This window comes from Callorhinus ursinus, unplaced genomic scaffold, assembly GCF_003265705.2.
Source record: "Callorhinus ursinus isolate GAN/ISIS: 27379988/994484 unplaced genomic scaffold, GSC_fseal_2.0 scaffold67, whole genome shotgun sequence".
Taxonomy (NCBI): Eukaryota; Metazoa; Chordata; class Mammalia; order Carnivora; family Otariidae; genus Callorhinus; species Callorhinus ursinus.
Window position 1 is genome coordinate 3,946,002 of NW_027397129.1, and position 22,681 is coordinate 3,968,682.

Sequence of the window (22,681 nt, forward strand, 5' to 3'; positions counted from 1 at the left end):
ATCAGTTTTATAATAATACTAACTTGTATAGTTGCCCATGTAAAATTTATCCTTACTGAGATCTTTATTTCTTCATAAGGTTTCAAGTTACTATTTAGTGTCTTTTCATTTCAAACTGCAGGGCTCCATTTAGCATTTCTTACAAGGCAGTCTAATGGTAATGAACTCCCTCAGCCTTTGTTTATCTGGGAATATCTTATTTATTCCTCACTTTTGAAAGACAGTTTTACTAGTTAAAAGATTCTTGGTTGACAGGTTTTTTTTTCTTTTTTCAGCACTTTGGATATATCATCCCATTACCTTCTGGCCTCCAATGTTTCTGATAAGAAATCTGCTGTTAACCTTAGTGAATATCCCTTGTATATGATGAGTCGCTTTTCTCTTGCTGCATTAAAGATTCTCTCTTTGTCTTTGAAGAGTTTGATTATAATGTGCTTCAGTGTGAGTCTCTTTGAGGTCATCTTTGAGTTTGTTGAACTTCTTTGGATGTTTACATTCATGTTTTGATCAAATTTGGGAAGTTTTTAAACTATTATTTCTTAGAATATGTTCTCTGCCCCTTTCTCTCTTCTCTTGGGACTCACACAATCATATGTTAGTGCACTTGATGGTGTCCCATGATCCCTCAGGCTCAGTTCACTTTTCTTGAATTTTGTTTCTGTTCCTCAAAAGTTATAATTCCAATTTTATTATCTTAAAATTTGTTGATTCTTTCTTCTGCTTGTTGAAAACTGACTTTGAATTTCTCTAGTGAACTTTCATTTTAGTTATTATATTTTTCAGTTTTAGAATTTTTTGGTTTCTTAAGTTTTCTCTATTTATTTATATTTTTCATTTCATTCATACATCATTTTCTTGACTTTCTCAATGTCTTCCTTTAGTTCTTTGCATATCTTTAAGGCTGTTTTAAAAATTTTGTGTAGTAGATCTTCCATCTTGTCCTTCTCCAGGACAGTTTCTGCTTTTTTATATATTTTTTTAAATATGGCCTTTGAGTAGGCCATACTTTCCTTTTTCTTTGTATGCTTTGTGATTTTTTTGTTGTTATTAAAAAAACTATACATTTGAAAAAAATATGTGGTACCTCTAAAGAAGTTAGATTCTTCTTCTGCCTGGGGTGTTGGATTTTTTTGTTTTTGTTTTTGTTTTATTGTTATCATCTGTCTTTGTACTGAAGATCAGCCTGATGTAGAAACTTAAGGTCTTTTCATGTATTTTCTGATTCTGTATCTTTCCCTGGGCATGCACAGTGACTTTCTAGATTCTTCTGTATGTGCAGTTGCTTTCTGAACAACTTACTCATTAATATCTGGCTCCCAAAGGGGGAAAAAACAGAACAACGAAGGGAAGAAAATGGTGCTGCCCCTTTAAATTCCCTAGAAGTCACTTTATTTGGAAGTAACAATGGGGATGGTGGTGTAACAATGTCTGCCACCTCTGTATCTGCATCTTCATTATCTGAGTCAGGAATCAGTGACTAGAACACAAATCCCATATATCAGAAGGACAAGGTCCTTATTGCCCACCCTGGTTCCCATAAGCTTTGTATGAGTTGCTCTAGGAACACATACACAGTTGCCTTCCACAAGATGGGGTTGGGAGATGGGTAGTGGCTGCTAAGCTACGAACTAAAATTAGCCACATTTTACCACCAAGCCTTCCCCTAAAAGTTGAAACCCTTCAATAGACTCCATAATTCCAAAATGGTTACATCAAATAGATCTTACCAGTGCAATTATTGTCTAGGTGGGGAGATAGATTCTTGGTGCTCCCTACTCTGCCATCTTTCCAGAATCCCTCTAATCCATTAAATTTTGTTTTGTTTCTTACTAGTTTCTGTAAATATTTTTTCCCTTTCAAACATGTCTCATCTATGTTTGCCTCCTTATTCATTGGCCTTTTCTGCATCATTTCATTTATAGACATTAAGGTTGCTAAGAAAGTATCATGAATATAATTTATACCCCCTCTTCTGAGTTAGTGGCATTCAATAAAAAAATAATTACAGTAGATTATCCCAAGAGAGAAAATTATAACCACGCATATCTGGCTTTATATATCTATAGATTCTCAGGTAAATTTTGATCTCAATTTTTTTTTATTGCAAAGGACAATGCCAGAAACAGAAAGAAGTAGGTTGACTCTCATAACACAGGTAGAATTTATGGCACTTGCAATAAGGAAAACAAAATGAGTTAAAATCTGAGGTACAGGTGGCACACTTCATTCTTTACTGCCTGTGTCTGTCATGTATACACAGACAGCAAAACCTCATTAACTCAAACTCCATTAATTTGGAATCTGCAATAATCTCCACCTGCAAGATCTAAATATATGTCTGTATTATGGACACACACACACAATCTGCTCAGCAAATAGATAAATAAGACTAAATGAGAAGATTAAAAGGATACCTACTTTTGCTGAAGCTTTTGTATACGGTGAATGCCCTAATCACAAATGATTATCTGCTCACTAAAGCCATTATGCAATTCTGTTAAGACTTGAGGCCAAGTTCTCTCTACTTCTCCCCTGAGGTAATGAAACTGCTTTTAGTTTAACATTTTATTTAACTCAGCTTGGGTTCTCCCTCCAAAGAACTGATGAATTAGTCTGTCTGGACCAATTTGAATGAATTTGACTATCTAGACATGTGTGCATATACTATCCCATATGGCCAAATGATAAACTCATTTTTCAGGGCTTAGCCAGAAAATTCTTTCTTTCCCCTCTCTAATAGTGTTTCAAAGGATAAAAATCATTTTATGGTATTGCTTTCACAATGGAAGACTGTTTCTATACAGAGGTTTTATTTTTTTACTTTTTTTAAAGATTTTATTTATTTGACAGAGAAAGACACAGCAAGAGAGGGGACACAAGCAGGGGGAGTGGAAGAAGAAGAAGCAGGCTTCCCGCTGAGCAGAGAGCCTGATGCAGGGCTCAATCCCAGGATCCTGGGATCATGACCTGAGCCTAAGGCAGACACTTAATGACTGAGCCACCCAGGCACCCATATATGAGGTTTTAAATGCACTTTATTTATTATAGGCTATGAATGCACTCTGTACCACAGTACTCTCCAATAAGAAGTCAGCTACCCTACAGTCTGGGTCTGGTGGGCCAGGACAGTGTAGTCTGCTGGTCTGTAATAGAAAATCAAACAGGTCGTTTCACAGTCATCAAACAAACACGTAGAACTACCTTACTGGTTTATACTCCTATGTCTTTTAGGATATAAAATAATTTCTTACTTTATGAAAACAGTATTCTCTCATATAATCACTTAATTTACATAAAAAAGGTACACTTAGTAAAAATATATGAACCATAATTGCAACAAAATTCTAAAACCATGAACTATCTTTTCAGAATGCACTTTCTTTCTCTGTCTCTTGAAAAGCTTCATTGCTTTTAAGACAGGAGATACTACTTCAGAACTCAAAATTTAAAGCATTTCTTTAGCCCATAATAAGGGTAATAAAGCTTTTTATTATAAAAATGACTGTAAATATACATAGCAGTAATTTCAACAACTCAGAAGTGGTTCAAATTCTAGTGGGAAATATGAGTCTCATGACATTAAGATGCTATCAAGAATTTCGATTATCGATTACTCTTTCCACTCATCTCTATAGCAGTGATGTTGAGCTACTATTATTATAGATAAAGATTCACTAAAGAGAATTATATAACAAATTCTCCCTTAAGTCAAATGTATACACACAAAAGTGAGAGGGGGAGATTGGAAAATAATGTCTCTTTTTCTGAAGTTTTGGCAAAATGTCTATTTCTGTACAAAGGGAAGTGGATGGAGCTTTGACCTGCCAACTGAATTGCAGTTAAAACCAGGGCTCTGGATGAGAAATAGTGTAGAAAATCATAGTGGTCAGAACCTTCTGACAAGGCAGCATTCACATGGATGAGTGTTAGCCAAAGTTTGTAAGGTCCATAGCGGTTTGCCATGAGGGAAATGGAAAAGAATTCTCAGAGCTGGAGGAAAGGGGCAATGAAGCAATCTGGTAGAGCTCAATTTCTCCTGCTCAAAGACTTTGTTCAATAATTTTCTTCCTGAAAGTCAAATGTTACCAGGAGAATCTCTGCATCTTCCAAATCTAACCATTTTTTTTGTTGTGGTTTTCAGCAGAAGTGTTTTCTGATATTGGAAAGTTGCAAGATGTAATTGGTAGAAGTATACCTTGAAAGCAAACTTCAGGCATATATTGAATCTTCTTACTATTTATTCATGAAGGATTTTTTTAAATCCTAATTTTATAGTTATATTTATTTTTTGTCTTGTTTTATGGTACTTTTTATAAGTTTGAGAATGTTATTTTGCTTAAGAACTTTCTTGGCTAAGAATAATGAAAAAAAAATCTAGATCTAAGGACCAAACTTGAATTTCCAATATGGTTTGAAAATATGAAAAGGCTTATTTGGATAACTTACCATGTTCCCTTTGGCAACACATATACTAAAATTGGATGACTTACCTTTAGTTACATTAGGTAACTGAGGGTCAGAGTAGTAAGTATTCCAATATTACAGAACTAGAAGGTGTGGTGGCAACTTCAGTTGAATGCAGAATTTATCAGAGCTTGCATTTTATATATTTTGGAAATAACAGTGCAGGATCTTTTATAACTGAACATTTATATTCCTTGGTTAATCATTTCTGCTTGATTCTTCACAAACTCCTTCAGATATACCCCTTTCTCTCTACTCTTAAAATTATCAGCCCTAGATTATAACTATTACAATTCTAGCAGGTCTATTTTCTAGTCTCTTTCTATCTTGCTCTTTCAGACTTAAAGTCTGTATCTATTGTGAAAACTAAAATAGTCTTTCTCAAACTTTATTTTCAATAGCTCAACCCCTTACTCAGTTTACTTAGTGTCATATAAAGAGGATGACCATATATACCAGTTTTTGGAGGACAGTCCTAATTTTTACATATCATCCTGGAATAATTCTTTTTTTTAAATTTTATTTATTTGACAGAGAGAGACACAGTGAGAGAGGGAACACAAGCAGGGGGAGAGGGAGAAGGAGAAGCATGCTTCCTGCTGAGCAGGGAGCCCGATGTGGGGCTCGATCCCAGGACCCTGAGATCATGACCTGAGCCAAAGGCAGATGCTTAACCACTGAGCCGCCCAGGCACCCCAATCCTGGAATAATTCTTAAGTGTCCTCTTTCAATCTTCAAAATGTCCAGGTTGGGGTAATAAATAATATGGTTTCCCTACATATAACTTACTACTTCCAAATACCTTACTTCATATCTCTCAGCCACAATTCCTCTGCCTCACACAAGCTAATCCACTCATTAGCTTCCTTTACAAAAACTGATTTCATGTCTCTTCACAGTACCTTTGTATACTAACTGCTTCAATTCTAATCACTCCTTTATGCAGAGTTCACTCATTTAACAAATGTTTGGTGAGTACCTGTTCTGTGTTTTGCACTGTTATGAGTGCTGGACTTAGAGCAGGGACAGGACAGACAAGTTTGCTGCTCTCCTGGAGCTTCTTTGGTGTGGTTAGGTATTTGCTCACATATTTACTCTTTGCTCATTGCCTTCTCTCTGGTATCCAACCATGTTGAAAAATAAATGAGAGAAAATGAAAATATGGTCCCTCCCATTTCCAAGTTCCCCTTCCCAGTGCACAGACAGGATCTGGTAACAATAGCGATCTGAAAGTGTTGCCTAGCATGCCAATGGTCTCAATGAGAAGCTTTAGGTTGTCAGCAGCTGTAACGATGGGGGGCCTATACCCTGAAGACTACATTACAAAAGTGTGATCCTCTTTCTGGAATTCAAGGAAACAGCATATGTAAATATGTGTCACAAACATTCTGCTTTGAAACATTATGAATCTAATTAAGCCTCATGTCTGACCCTGCCCACCCACAGAGACACCTCTCATGCTTTAAGAACAAAAGTCTAGATGAAAGAATTTGACTAAGGAGAAAATAAGGAAGAAGAATTAGGAAATCTACATTCAAAAAATTTTGCAATCTATGGTCTTGCAATTTTGGATTAGCATTATCTTAGCAAATGGGTATGACCTGAGTTAAGAAATGTCATAAACATCAATGAAAATTGGGACACCTGGGTAGCTCAGTCAGTTAAGAAACGGACTTTTTTTTTATTTAAGATTTTTATTTATTTATTGAGAGAGATAATGATAGAGAGAGAGCATGAGAGAGGGGAGAGTCAGAGAGAGAAGCAAACCCCCCGCTGAGCAGGGAGCCTGATGCGGGACTCAATCCCGGGACTCCGCTTAAACAACTGAGCCACCCAGGTGCCCAAGAAATGGACTCTTGATATCGGCTCAGGTCATGATCTCAGGGTAATGAGATCGAACTCCACGCCAGAGTCCACACTGGGAGATTCTTTCTCTCCTTCTCCCACTGCCCCTCCCCCCACTCTTTCTCTTTCTAAAAGAGAGAGAGAATTGGATACCTTCTGGTTCATTACTGCATTTTTATGTTCTAATGAGTGTCTATTATCTGATGGGCCTTTGCTAGGTGCTAGGACACCTGTGTTCAATACCTATCTCACTCTTAACTGCCCAGAGATCCTGTCTCCGCCAGTCATTGTCATATTTAGCTCCACCTTCCTAGGCCTTAGGCCGGGGTGGCAAAGTGGAAAGCTGATAGGGGCTTGGCAAATACCATAATGAAGTTACACCTGGTCTAAGAGACAGGGTGATGGTTGGGACTATAGCAAAAGTTAGAGCAAATGCCCTTTTTAAAGAGGCAGCTACCACATAGCTTCAGGTGGTTATTGCCATGCAAGAAGGCTAACCCAGCACTTCTAAATCTGTTTCTTTTTTAAGAGAGACTAAAATCTAGAATGTCATGTGAATTCTCCCAATGTTTAAATGTTAACCACTTTTCCACCACTATTCTACATAACTTCTTCCATCCACTTTACTCACCCCACCTACCCAAATACAAATGCCCATATTCTACCTCTTTTATATTTCCTTTCTTCAGACCCTGTGGGGTAATTCTATTCACTAATTTTTTTATTAAAGTGTTTACCAATGATGTTGTTTTAATAAAACTTCAAAACTGTGCTTGTATTTAAACAGGGGCTAATGCTTTACTTAGGAGGGAAGTAATAACCTAATGGTAAGTGTCTGTATTAGGATAGGTAGTTATTTTGAAAAGGGGACTATGAGCCCCCTCAAATCATAAAACATGCAAGCTGATTGCCTCTGCAAATATGTTAAGTAGACCAGCTCCAGAGGAATATTACAGAAGATGTGAATTGACTTCAATTCAGTTCAAAACACATTTACTGAGAGTGTGCTATATGCCTATAAGGATTTTTTGGTTGAAAACCTTTAACTTAGGTTTTTTGGGTTTTTGTTGTTGTTGTTGTTTGTTTCTCTGAGAAAGAGTGTCTTTTTGTGGAAGGTGGAACTTTGGTAAAAAGAATGGTGGTATCTCAGTCAACTCAGGCTGCCATAACAAGATACTGTAGACTTGCTGGCTTAAACAACAGAAATCTATTTTCTTTGTTCTGAAGGATGGAAGTCAAAATCAAGGGCTGGCATATTGGTTTCTTTTTTTTTTAAGATTTTATTTATTTATTCATAAGAGACAGAGAGAGAGGCAGAGGGAGAAGCAGACTCTCCACTGAGCAGGGAGCCCGATGCAGGACTCAATCCCAGGACCCTGGGATCATGACCTGAGCCAAAAGCAGATGCTTAACGATCTGAGCCACCCAGGTGCCCAGCATATTGGTTTCTTGTCAGGACTCTTCTTACCTTGTTGATGGCTGCCTTCCCTGTGTCCTCCCATAGTGGTGAGTGGGGCAGGGGCTGGGGGAGAACAAGTTCTCTAGTGTCTTTTATAAGAGTACTAATCCCATTATGAGGGTTCCACCCTCATGACCACATCTAAATTTAATTATGTCCCAAAAACCCCATATCTAAATACCACAAAATTGACTGTTAGGGCTTCAAGATACGGAATTTTGAAGGGGTACAATTCAGTCCATAGCAGTAGGTGATATATGGTACTGAAAATAGGGTTATTTGTTTAAATATTTAATTTCCTAACATATAACAAGCTATTCATAAAAAAATAATATGCATTAATGAGCTATACTCTATCTTGTAATTTTTTTCATTTAAATTTAAAAGGGCCAATAAAATTGAATTATTTTCCTAGAAAGAAACAACAAATATACTGGTTTTCTTGTTTCTATTTCTTTTTTCTTCTCTTTCCATTTTTTCCCCAACTAATTCCTCTTTCTGAATGTATATTCATGGAAGAATTTAACCAGTGCACAAAATAAAATCTATGGATGAATTAATATTCATTTAGCAATCATAGGTGTTTCCCAGCTTACAATTTTAGATACTATTGACATTTTATTTTTTTAAAGATTTTTTTTTATTATTTATTTATTTGACAGAGAGAGAGAGAGAGAGCACAAGAGCAGGAACACAAGCAGGGGGAGTGGAAGAGGGAGAAGGAGGCTTCCTGCCGAGCAGGGAGCCTGATATGGGACTCGATCCCAGGACCCTGGGATCATGACCCGAGTCAAAGGCAGACGCTTAACGACTGAGCCACCCAGGCACCTGACATTTTATTTCTTAATATATTTTTAAGTCTATAGAGAAAGTTTACGAATGAAGCAAAGACAACTTGAAATTTGACACCCAACCTGAAATAAGAAAATCTGCCAACAGAACAGTAACTAGCATATTAGGCTAAATCCTTGTCTGTCTCAGTTTGAATTCAATGTGTTTTCAAATGACCAATTAAAAACATTAGGCAATTAAGATGAACATAATCCAATGTTAGGTGCCACAAAGTAAATAAAGCAGTATAAAACATTCCCTGTTCTCAAGGAGTTTAAAGTCCATTGAGGAAAGGAATTCATATGCAAAAAATACTTAGAGAAACATTACATTCTAGACTATATGGTGGAGACTATCAAAGCAAGATGAGTTCTGAAAAGCATATAATCAAATTGAGTTTAAGTAGCCAGAATGGCTAAAAATCAAGACAACTGACGATACAAAATGTTGGCAAGAATGTGAAACAACCAGAAATCTCATCCATTGTTAGTGGGAGCATAAAATGGTACAAACACTTTGGAGGAAAGTCTGGTAGTTTCTTATAAAACTAAACATAATAGATAAACCTTGAAAACATTATGCTAAGTGAAACAAACTAGACATACATACAAATATCATATAACCCCATCTATATGAGATACCTAGAATAGGCAAATTCATAGAGAAAGAAAATAGAATAAAGGTTACCTGGAGCTAGGGTGGGAGGGAGGAGATAGAGAATTATTGTCTAATGGACATGAAGTTTCTGTTTGGTTTGATGAGAAAAGTTCTAGAAATGGATAGTATTAATGGTTGCACAACATTGTGAATGAACTTAATGCCACTGGCTTGTACACTTAAAAAGGGTATTATGCTAAGTGAAATAAGTCAATCAGAGAAGGACAAGTATCATATGATCTCATTAATATGAGGAATTCTTAATCTTAGGGAACAAACTGAGGGTTGCTGGGGTGGAGGGGGGTGGGAGGGATGGGATGGCTGAGTGATAGACATTGGGGAGGATATGTGCTATGGTGAGCACTGTCAATTGTGTAAGACTGATGAATCACAGACCTGTACCTCTCATTATATGTTAAAAAAAATGGTAGGAAGGGAAATATGAAAGGGGGAGATTGGAGTGGGGAGATGAACCATGAGAGACTGCGGACTCTGAGAAACAGACTGAGGGTTTTGGAGGGGAGTGGGGTGGGGGAATGGGTTGACCCAGTGATGGGTATTGGGGAGGGCCCATATTGCGTGGAGCACTGGGTGTTATACACAAACAATGAATCATGGAACACTAAAACTAATGATGTAATGTATGGTGACTAATATTAAATTAAATAGTTAAAATGGTAAATTTTATGTTCTGTATGTTTTACCATGATTTTAAAAAGTTACATGTGTACACACACACAAATGAAATGAAAAAAATCACAATGAATCACAAAGAAAATGAAAACTAAAAACAAGACCATAAATATATACCTCCCCCATTATTCAAGAATTTTAACTCTAGATATGTATCTAAGAGAAATAAAAACATATGTCTATGAAAACATTTGTACAAGAAAGTCACTTTATTTCTACAAGCCAAAGCCTGGAAAGAGCTCAAGGTAGTCATCAATAAGAAAATGTATAAACAAAGCAATAATACTTAACAATAAAAATAAACTATTTATACACATAAAGCATGGATTAATCTCAAATGCATTATATAGAATGAAATAAGATTTACACAAAGAATATCAACTATATGATCATATCTATATAAGATTCTAAAAATGAAAATGAAATTATGGTAGAAATCATCAGAACAATGTTTGCCTCTGCTGAAGCTGGGGATGAGGATGGACTGTGAATGGGCATGAGGGTACTTTCTCAGGTGATGAAATGTTCTATATCTTGATAAGACTTTGGGTTATACAAGCATATGCATTTGTCAAAATTCATCAAATTATAAAATTATCATCTGTGTGTATTATTGTATGTAACTTTTACCTAACAAAAAGAACCAAAAACAAATATTGAACTGTAGTTAAGGATATATATTACTGATGCTTTTAGGGGTGAAGTGAACTAATGTCTGAAACTTACTTTGAAATACATCAAAAAATAAGGTGGATCAATGGATGAATCAGTGGATGGGCAGATGGATAGATGGATAGATGCGTGATAAAACAAATAGAGTAAACTGTTAATTAGTTGTGGAATCTTGGTGGTGATCTATGGTTATTAACTTTCAGCTTTCCTGCATGTTGGAAAGGAGTGTTCATGAAGAAAGTGGGAGCTGAAGTGAGCTTTGCAGTGTGAGTATATTTTAGAGGTCTAAGGGAAGAGAGACATTATTATCTGCAGTGGGGAATCACAGGAAGCAATGACTCAATTAATAGAATGGAAAGGAATGATATGGTCATAGAGTGTGGAGGCTGGTATGACCAGAGCCGAAGCTATATATTAGTGAGAAATAAGTTTGTATACATATCATAGGCCAGATCATAGCAAATTTTAAAAAAACAAGGTAAGAGAATATAAACTTATTGAGGCATTTAGTAAGATTTTCACAGGGCAATGGGTTGGTATAAATGGTATCTTAGAAAGACTGTTCAGCCAGTAATTTTCTGGACAGATTGCACCAGAAAGATCCTATAGTTAGGCTGCCTGATTACATAGTTACTGCCACAATACAGACATGAAGTGACAATGACATGGCTAGGGTATAATCAGTGGTAATGCTGTTCAATTTTAAGCTATGGATTTATGGTTTCTATAGCCATTGCTGTACATATCTTAAATTAGTTTCAAGAATTTTAGGGAGGGCTATAATATTTTTCTTAGGTAATAGAGTTACATGTATATAAATCATTTACTATTAACCTCTTTGGATTGATAACAGGTGAGGTACCTGGGTAATATATTTTTTACTAAAATGGATGGAAAACAGGATTAGGAAGGTCCTTGTTCTAATCATCCTTACCAGAACCCTGTTTCAAAGGGATATGAAGCAATGTAGAGTAGGAACTTTATACCTGAGGGATTTATTATTAGAATAATAGAAGATAAAGAAGAGCCTAGTAATAGCTCTTAGTAATAGCTTTAATAATAGCTGTTAGGACTTGACATTGGACGTGTTGGGATGTATTTTAGTAAACTAGCTATTGGAATACTGCATGTTTTAGACCACCAAACAAAAAGGAACAAGCTGACTGTGCAATGATTTGAGCACATAAAAAGGTTTATAAAGAGGCCAGAGTGGAAGCAGTAATAAGAGATTTTAACTATCCAGGAATATACTGGAAGCATTAAGTAGAAAAGACAGACCTGGAAGATTTTTATGGCTTTGAAACATGGTTACTTTTTGAGTAAATATGTGTGTTGCCCACTAAAATGAGCATTATGTTAAGTAACATATGGCTGAACACCTACAAATGCATTGAAGGATGTTGTGTTTTAGTAGCAATCTTTTTAGTGGTAATAGGAAAAAACTGACAGCTGGTTTATTTAAAAAAGATTGAGAGAGAAAGAAAGAGAGAGACTGAGCAGAAGAGTTCAGAAAGTTGTGATTAGAATGGTCAGATGCAGGATAGGGGACTAGCTTTTGACACATCTAAAATCAAGAAAAATAAAAAGTATTTATAGTTAGAAAAAGTAGAGAAAAGGACATGTAAAAGCATACAAAAACAATTAGAAAGGGTATTATAGCAACTGTGACTAAAGAGGAAACTAGAATTAAAATAAAAGTACAATATTTAAAGGAAGAAAAATCAGAAGGACAGGCAAATTGATGATTACAGACTACCAAATTTTCTTGATGATTCTATGGTTTCTTTTATTTATTAAAAAAAAGCTATTGTGTTCATATGTGTGGGCAGGTGAATCACTGAATTTAAAGAGAAGAAAAAGAATGATTATTACATTTAGGGTGAATAGAGACAGAAAGGTCAAAGTTCTTCAGGGGCTCACTGTCTGAGAGCCAGGATAGAGAGTCAGGGACTGCAGGAACCATTTTTTCTCAGCCTCGAGGCAGTTCTGCCTAATGAAGAGATCAATTCATCAAGCCACAAACAAAACAAAACAAAACAAGCAAAAGAGAGGAAACCTGAGCATGGCCAAGACTGAGAAGGTAGGAATTGCCCAACTATGCCTTACAGATTTATACTTTCTGGAAAACAGTGAATTTCTTGGCACCTCACAAATTCCACATGCACGTTGGGAGGGCTGTAAATGTATTTGATTTGCTCAGAAGCAGGTGTAATCCATCTAAATCGACTAGGCCATCTATTGTGAACTAAGGAAAAAGAAGTGAGAAAAATCCTCAAAGCAAATGAATGGCAGTGTTGGCAAGAAAATCTTCCTGCTCTCATCTATAGTTACAGCTGAGTAAGTACTAGGAATTTCTAGATATATATGATTTCACCTGTCAAAGAAACTAAATTAGAAATCTCAGTATCTAACTTTGCCTCACTAGTAGCATGTAGGTTTCAGGCTCTCTTTGGAAGACACTGAATTCAGAAACTGATGAATGAATTACAGTGATAAAATGATACAATGATGAGTGAATTACAATGATACAAAATAAACATGTTCAAAGGTTATATATATATATACATTCAAATTATAACTTTTTGCCTCTGGTCACAATCTAAAGCATATTTTTCCAATTTTTGGAAAATATTTAATTATTTTCTGTTTAAAAATAAAATATGGGGTGCCTGGGTGGCTCAGTCGTTAAGCTTCTGCCTTCAGCTCAGGTCATGATCCCAGGGTCCTGGAATCAAGCCTGCATCCCCCTCTCCCACTCCCCCACTTGTGTTCCCTCTCTTGCTGTGTCTCTGTCAAATACATAAATAAAATCTTTAAAAATAAATAAAAATAAAAATAAAATATGATGTAAAGGTAAGGAAACAGAACATACAAAATATTCACAGATTCAAGGTATGGAAAGTACCAAAAGAAGAACAGGTAAATCAAATGAGCCCATCCGGAAACAGCACAATAAAGAAATCAATATAATTTATTCATTTTGTTTATCATAGAATGATTAAGTTGGAAAAAATAAATATGGTCAATGTATTACTATCAATATGGATATCTACTAAATAATAATATTTGCATTTTTCCATAATCTGTATAATATGCTATATTTAGTAAACATAACATCTGATATTTCATACAGAAAAATTATTCAGTAATTTGATAATGGAAAGAATTATTATGAATTCATAAATGCCTTGTACTTATGTACTACAATGCCTTTCAGTGCGGGAGATTCAACCCATCTGGGGTATATTACTTGGGATATTATTCCTCTTTATATCACAGCTAAGATCAGGCATGGCTTTACTCTTAATAGGAACAAAAATCTATTTTCTTCACTTTCAGTACAGTGTTCTGTTCAATAATAGTCTAAGGTTTTATATAGAGAACCAGGAGGGAGCTTATATGATTCTTAAGACCACAGTAAAGCTCATTTATTCAAGAAAAAAAAATGCTTAAAATTAGCCTTAGCTATAAGGTTAACCTGGAATTGAAAACAGAATAGGGTTAGCATTGAGAGCTGAAACACATAAAAGAAAGTTAAATCTCTTCCTACACACAGACTAACCTGTTATAAAGATTTTTTTTGAAACAACCTAAAACTTTGAAAGTACTACAAGAATTGGGAGAAAATGCGTAAAGAGCTAGTAATAAGCAGTAGCAAGTTTCCTGAAATGTAAGAAAAATAAGGAGTCAATTGTGGATTCTAGCTTCAAAGAATGGCTATGTCCTGGTGCTTTGTTTAAAGTAAATAACCAGGGCGCCTGGGTGGCTCAGATGGTTAAGTGTCTGCCTTCGGCTCAGGTCATGATCCCAGGGTCTTGGGATTGAGTCCCGCATCGGGCTCCCTGCTCCTTGGGAGCCTGCTTCTCCCTCTGCCTCTCTCTCTCTCTCTCTGTCTCTCATGAATAAATAAATAAAATCTAAAAAAAAAATCCATATGAAATCAAATTAAAAAAAATAAAGTAAATAACCAGTTACTGTCTTACTGATGACTTTAAACATCCTGAAAAAGAATCTGTAGAATCTAGATGCAGAGAATAGGTTTGACCAACCCAATGTCTAGGGATGTGTATTTGTGAACAATTCTACATGTTCTCTACAGGTGTATTTTGTTCACAATAACACCATTAGTAATGGCTCTCTTTCTAAATTCCAGAATTCTATAGAAGCCAAAACTAAAGAGAATTATAGCTTTAAATATAGGCATTCTGAACATGGGACATATAAAAAGAAATATCTGATTCTTGTACCAGTTTATGACTTGAAGCATAAGTTTGATTACCCTTATTTTAATATAGATAATAACAAATATTATTGGCCATAAAATTATAGTGGTTGATTGAGACTACTGAATTTTGAAAAAGAATTACTTGCTTCAGTAACCTATCAGATATTTTAATCTGTATTTTCCAATGGGTGAGAAGAATGAAGTATAATGTTACATTAAATATGTAATGCTTATACCCCTAAACAGATGATTAGAACATTTATCTATAATACAAATTTGAGCCAAGAAATTGCCAGGCTTAGAAAAATGCAGGTGTTGAAGTAGAAGAAAGGATGTAAAGACTTAGAACACTTTTCTAGAACAAGTTGGATGGGTATCAGAAATATACTTCACTGATAGGAATTCCTTTTCTTCATTCTCATGGAGCGAGGAGTGCCTCATCTGATTGGTGAAATTTGGAGAAACGTCTAACTTCTTGGTCCTGCTATTTGGTGAGAAAGTTGGATCAATTTAGAGAGCTGGTTTAAGAAAGTTCATTTGTGACTGCAAGTCGAAGCCAGTCAGATTTATAAGCATTACATGTGATATTTTGATTCCTATCTGATTCATCCTTCTCAATTGTTTCAAAATGTATAAGAAGATGGGTAGGACTGTGACTGTGGAGACCTTAAAAAATTCCTAAGTAAATACCAGGAGCCCCAACAAACCTTCCAGGTCTTGTTCTTCCCTATGATTACACACTTCTACTGATTTTAGGAGACAGTATAGTAAGGTGAGTATACTGCTTAGGTCCGAATCCTGTTTTCACCTTTGTAAACTTGGGGCAGTCATTAAACTACCCTAGGCCTCAATTTCCTCATGTGCAAACTAAGGAGTATAAATAATATTACCAAGTATTCACCCACTAAATATAAGGATTTTTATAATTTTTTAAATTATTGTTCTTCAGTATACTTGGATATTAAATACTATTTCACATGTTTGATGAATAATGCAAGTATTTCTAATAATGACTGCCTTGTTCCTTCTTGCAGATATCTAAGCACTACTAATCCAGTGTTTGTACCACTTTCAGAGATCACTCTGCATTTACTATTGGTCTCAGCTCAGAGAGATCTAAAAGCAACTCAACAATTTCACTCTTAGTTATCTGAAGGTATACACAAAAGAAAAGAAAATAAGTCCACACAAAAACTTGTACACAAATGTTCATAGTGACATTAATCATAACAGCCAAAGAGTAGAAACATCACTCAAATGTTCACCAACTTTTTCATGGATAAACAAAATGCAATGTATCATAAAATGAAATATTATTCAGCAATAAAAGAAGTAAGTAATGATATATGCTACAACATGATGAACCCTAAAAACACTATGGTAAGTGAAAGAAAGAAGTCAGATGCAAAAGGCCACACATGATATGATTCCATTCATATCAAATGTCCACAATTTGCTAATCTACAGAGACAAAAAGTGGTTGCTTAGGGCTGAGTGGGGAAGATAGTGGGAATGGGGATTGACTGCTTATGATTATGGGGTTTCTATCTAAGGTGATAAAAATGTCCTAAAATTAGATTGTGGTGATGTTTGCACAACTCTGTAAATTTGCTAAACACAAAAATAACACTTAAAATGACTGAATTTTATGGTATATAAATTGCATGTTTAAAAAGCTATTAAATTAATTAAGTAAGTAAGTAATAAAAAGAAGCTTATTAAGACCTCTCTCTGGGCCTACATGATAAGCCCACAGCTGAATGCCCACCTGGCCAGCAACAAAGCAAATATGAACACTGATACTGTTTTTTTTTTTTTTTAAGATTTTATTTATCCAATTGACAGAGAGAGAGAGAGAGCACAAGCAGGGGGACCAGCAGGCAGAGGGAGAGGGAGAAGCAGGCTCCCTGCTGAGCAGGGAGCTCAATGCGAGGCTCGATCCCAGGATCCTGGGATCATGACCTGAGCTGAAGGCAGACACCTAACTGACTGAGCCATCCAGGCACCCTGTGGGTTTTTGTGTCTAGTAAAATAGATAATGTTATTTCAGAGAGCCCCCAAACCATAGGTGTCCCCTTGGAGTGAAATTTTCCTATCCAACCTGTGTTTACTATAAAGCAGAAGTGAATGTTGTGGAGGTGTTGTAGGAAAGATGATGTTAGGGTTCAAAGCCGACAGCCAAGAAAGAATTCTTGAGATGTCTTTGGTGCAAAAATGTGATTATATTAAAGCACAGGGACAGGACCCATGGGCAGAAAGAGCTGCACAGGGGTCATGAGGAGTGGCCTGTTATATACTTTCAAGTTGGGAGGGGGGTTAGGGATAGTGTAAGTCTCTAAGGAATTTTGGAAGCAAAGTTTCCAGGACCTTGAGAGGGCTAGCTATTGTTGGGAAAAGTCATTTATTACCATTTAATAAAACCTTAGTTATGAGATCCTTCAGATGTCTATCAGTGGGGCCATATGCTTGGGGGATGATTGCCAACACGTATCTTGGGGGGTTTAGAGATAAAGGAAGTTTGCAAAGGAATTTTTATACAATAAAGTAGACTTACAGGATCCTGGTTGGGGGGAGGCAGTCAGGCTAAGATTGCCTTTTGCTCTTAACAAAGTATTAACATTGAGGCAGTTGAGTCCCTAGAGGAATGTCAATCTGCCTGTTTCAAGGACTTGTTAATGGGCTATAGGTAGTAATGAAATTTAATAATTTTTCTTCTGCCTTTTTTTCCCACATTGTTCCCTCCTGAACAATTTTGACCCTTAAATCTTTAAGGTTGCTGAGGGTGGAAGGTCTCATCTTCTGTAACTTCTTCCTTCTGAAAAGGGGCATAGAGATGTCCCTACCTATGGGTCAACATTAGCCAGTTGGGGCTTATATAGATATAAGAGTTACAAAAGGCAGAGGCAGCTGAATCCAAGGGAGACTGCATGTGTAGATCTTCCTATGTGGAAAGGATCATCTGTTGGCTTGAAGTTATGGCAGGGAAGGAGCCTCGACACCAGGTGGAAAGACATGATCAGTGTAACAAAAAGAAAAAAAGCTCATATAAGAGTCCTTTGATAGTTAACAAAAACTCTTTTTCCAGTCCAGGAGTTTAATCAATCATTAAAGGAAAGAGAGAGATCATTTAAAGCTCCAGTTTGAGTATTCATGTCAGTAACCCAGAAATACTTTGTGATCATCTGGAACGTATACATAGTATTCTGTTTTTATGATAGCACACATTTCACCTTGTGTAGAAGTTAAAACATCTAAAGTCATTCTATTTTGTAAAACTGCTTTAAGCATTTGTATTACTTCAGTATTTAATAGAGAAATGCTATTTTGGGTATCACTTAGGCCTTGACTGTGTACTTATTAAGAGCTTCTATGTGCCAAACAACACTGTCCAGTCCCAAAGAGGGAACAAAAATGGATGTTAGGTGGTCATACCAATGAGACACAGAACCTGTCCAACATTGTTTTTAATTTTGGAAGGTTAGCTGGATTGGTAATGGTTTTAATAATGTGTCCATGCATCCAGGCAAAACCCAGAGTACAGTGACCTATCCAGCCTGTGGGAAACCATGGACACAAGTTAGTCATATAGCCATTGGGTCCTGTTAGGAGACAGTCATGTAATTCTGGGCCCCTTTAACTGCAATCAAGATATCAAGTTTTGGGGGCACCTGGGTGGCTCAGTTGGTGAAGCGACTGCCTTCGGCTCAGATTATGGTCCTGGAGTCCCAGAATCGAGTCCCGCATTGGGCTCCCTGCTCAGTGGGGAGTCTGCTTCTCCCTCTGACCCTCCCCCCTCTCATGCTCTCTCTGTCTCATTCTCTCTCTAAAAAAAATAAATAAAATCTTAAAAAAATATCAAGTTTTGGAGGGCCATATTTTGAATGTGTAATAAAAAGCAGTCCATTGTTACTTTGAAGGGACCAAGGGAGTCTAAGTCTAGGGACAGTTTTTCTAAGCAAAGTTTTTGTCACCTCTGTGGCCTTTTTACCCAAAGCAGTGGCCTGGTGTAAATTCTGTATTACTTTCATTGGTTCCTAAGGTCATATCCTTTGATATTCTTTGAGGTGAATTACAGCTACCTCCTTAGGTAGGTGTACAGCCTTAAGAAGAGTGATAATTGGGCGCCTGGGTGGCTCAGATGGTTAAGCGTCTGCCTTCGGCTCGGGTCATGATATTGGGGTCCTGGGATTGAGTCCCGCATCAGGCTCCCTGCTCCTTGGGAGCCTGCTTCTCCCTCTACTTCTCTCTCTCTCTCTCTCTCCCTCTGTCTCTCATGAATAAATAAAATCTTTAAAAAAAAAAAGAAAAGTGATAATTTCAGGCCCATATTTGACTGGGGAGTTATGGCTTGATAATAATCCCCTTTTCTTCCAAATTTCTCCATGAGCATGTAGGACTAGGAAAGCATATTTGGAGTCAGTATAAATATTAATTATTAATGCTTTGGCAACTGCAATGCATGAGTAGCACTGTAGCATACCCAACTTTTCTTATTCTTTTTTCCATGAAACTATTGCCATCAGTAAACCATCATCTGTATTTTTGATGAGGGCATCTTTTAAATCTGGTCGACTAGAATGAACAAGATCAATAACCTCTGAACAGTTATGCTCTATAGAAGTATGATGGTCACATCCAGGCATAAGGGAAACTGGGTTTAAAGTCTGACAGGTTTCAAGTATTATTTCAGGCATATCTATAAGTATAGCCTGGTATTTAATAAGTTGGCCTCCCAACATCTATTGGGAGGTCTTTGGTTTTTAAGACACTCTGGACCTGATGTGAAGTCATTACAGTCAGGGACTGTCCCATAGTGAGCTTTGAGGCTCTTACCAGGAGGGCTGTTATATGCTTGGCTAAAACCTTTGTTTGTAATTGTACCTCAATAGAGGTGGCTTCTAGAATAAATATGACTATGAGAGATGAAACCATCAAGAAGCCCTTTTTGTTTGAGGTCCAGCATTAACAATATCCTAATTATAAGGAATCACTGGCAAGTGGGAGAAGACTTGTCAAGAGATAAGGGCATCCCCAAGTGCATCATCCAATCCAACCATAAAGAAAGTGGTATCATTCATTATCTCCACCAGCCCATAGTTAACCCTATGGAGTGGGGTATGCTCTGGCTTTTAAGGAGGATTTCATCATCCCAGCCACATAGAATTGGTTACGATGATAGCTGAGTTATACAACTGTTTTGGGGAATTAACCTCATTTTCCAGTTGTTTAAATAATTATGTGCCCGGGTGCCTGGGTGGCTCAGTTGGTTGAGCATCTGCCTTTGGCTCAGGTCATGATCCCGGGGTCCTGGGATCGAGTCATGCATCAGGCTCCTTGCTGTGCGGGGAGCCTACTTCTCACTCTCCTCCCCACTTGTGCTCTCTCTCACTATCTCTGTCTCTCTCTCTCAAATAAATAAATAAAATTTAAAAAAAAAATTTAAATAATCATGTGCCCATGGGGTCCTGTTATTATCTCCACAGAATAACAAGCAAGAAGATTGTCTATACATAAGCTACTGTGTTAATTTCTCTGAAGTTTACCTCAAGTTGTCTAACATAGGTAAACAATAAACATTTAAAGACAGATCTAGAATTTAACATCCACAAAGGTGTGTTATTGAGACATAATTTTTCACTCTAAAATACTCATTTTAAATCAGAGATAGCCAAATCAGGACTAATTTATTTGAAAAACAAGTCCAGTTTTAACAAGCTTGGCCTAATCATTTACATAAGCTCAGTAAGAATAATGATTGATCACATAGATCTTTGAGAATCTGCTTTGCTAGAACTTTTTATAAGGAATCTCTAGGTTGAATTTTTAGTAGCCTCTCCAGGCCAGAAGCCAAGCCAAGTACTTGCCATCAGACATGCCTGCAATACCTGTAGATTTGGGCAGATTCCTCTTCCTGAGGTCCCCAGTATATCCTGAGGTCCCTGCACCTGCCAGGAAATGACATTCTTTACTCACCTGGTGAGGCTGCTGGGAACTCTGAGCAAGGTATTAGGCCAACAGTTCTGAGGGGCTTTATGGCTCCAGGTTTCATAAAGTCAACCTTAGTTCCTTAAAGCTGTCTGGTCATATCTGAGTCTATGCATGTCTCTCTCAAATATGACATTCCAGTCAAACCTTGGTAAAATAACCAATGTTTCTAATGGTGCCTGTTACAAGAACAGATTTTTATTGAACTTATGCAAATGGCTATGATAGGCATGGAAGAAAAAATACTTACTGAGACCTTTTGAATTTCAGAGGGTTCAGATAGAAAAGTTAAATGCTTCAATTTGTTCACAAATGAATATTTTATCACATTTCTGTAAGTCATAGATATCTTAAGACTATACTTTCAGGGATCATTTCTATAGTTCGTCATAGATATCTTAAGAGAAAATTTCCTTAATCTAGAAGAGTAAACATTAGAGAACCAGCAGTGTTTCAAACAAAAGTCACAAAACTATAATCATCCTACTAGTTCATTTAATCCCATGTTACTGATTCTTGTTCCATATGAATGCAGCTTTAGTTAGTTCTAGAAATTCTTACTCATTTCAGTTTTGATCTTAAAGATATTGAATACCTGTATTTGTCCTAAAAGTCCTTTATAGGAATCTCCTTGAAGATGAAACTCATTTTGCAAGACAATAAGAACAATTATAAATGACAAAAACTCAGAAATGGACATTGTTAATGATCTGATATGAGAGTTCATTAGGATGCAGATGACAAGGAAACTCAGTTATTCTGTGACACATAACACTTCAATAACCAGAATATCAAGTGATGATGACCTTATACCAGAACGTAACATACAAAACAAACAAGCCTATTTGGTCAATGAGACTTTGTTCATGATTTAAATCTTAAGGAATTTTGTTAAAACCTTAGAAAGTTTTAAAGCACATACCTAAGTAGGATTAGGGATGTTAAAGACCTGATAAAGGCAAAACATAGAAACTGTTTTTTCTGGGTAGGCAAAGAGAAAACAACTATTTACATTTTCTTATCAAGAGCAGACCAACAATTCAAGAAAACTTGTCTTTTTGAACAGAGAGAAAGCAGACTTTCAATCTTATACCAACGTACTTTAAAATCCATTCATTTCAATCATAGTCTGTCCTGACTACCCCTAAAATTTTGTTCTGAAGTTTTCCCTTCATAAACCTTCTACAACTTTCCTTTGCATTCAGATTTTGTCCCAAGCTATTTCTTTCCAAACAACCATCTCATTTAGGACAAAACTACCTTCTTTTACCTTCAACAAAAATGCATTCCTATTCCTTATATCTTTCTTACATATCTCCTACTTTTCCACATACAGAGTTGTTTCCCTTACTTCCATCAGTCTTAATTACACTTAGCAGAATTTGCACTCTTAGAAACCTTAGTCTCCAGTGAAGACTAAATAGTAACCAATTGTGAACTGTTACAACAGAATTCTTTAGGTGACAAATTTAGGAATCAATTAAGCACAAAACATGTTTACTAACAGATTTAAATATCTTTAGTTTCTTTGCAATAAGAAGTGAAAAAACACATCCTATGTCCAGTTATCAATGATTTAGCACTTTATCTTATTTGGAAAAGACCTAGATGTCCAATGATTTTAATTCCATTTATCATCCAAGCAAAACTTTAAAGTTTCAGGTTACCAAAGACTTTGAAAGCTATTTTAGCAATTACCCATGAAAACTTTGATGAGATAGACAATTAACCATCATTTCAAGTCATATTTTTGCTAACACATTGCAGCAGAGATAACACAAGCTGATTTGACCTTCCGTAAACCTCGATAGAATAAAAGTTTCATGTTTACTACTGATAACCTAAAAGAC

The 22,681-nt window shown here is 36.3% G+C and overlaps 1 pseudogene; it reads left to right on the plus strand.

Moving 5' to 3' along the window:
- Positions 1–21,183: 21,183 nt before the first annotated feature.
- LOC112834895 (small nucleolar RNA U3) lies at positions 21,184–21,270 on the plus strand (annotated as a pseudogene).
- The last annotated feature ends 1,411 nt before the right edge of the window (positions 21,271–22,681 follow it).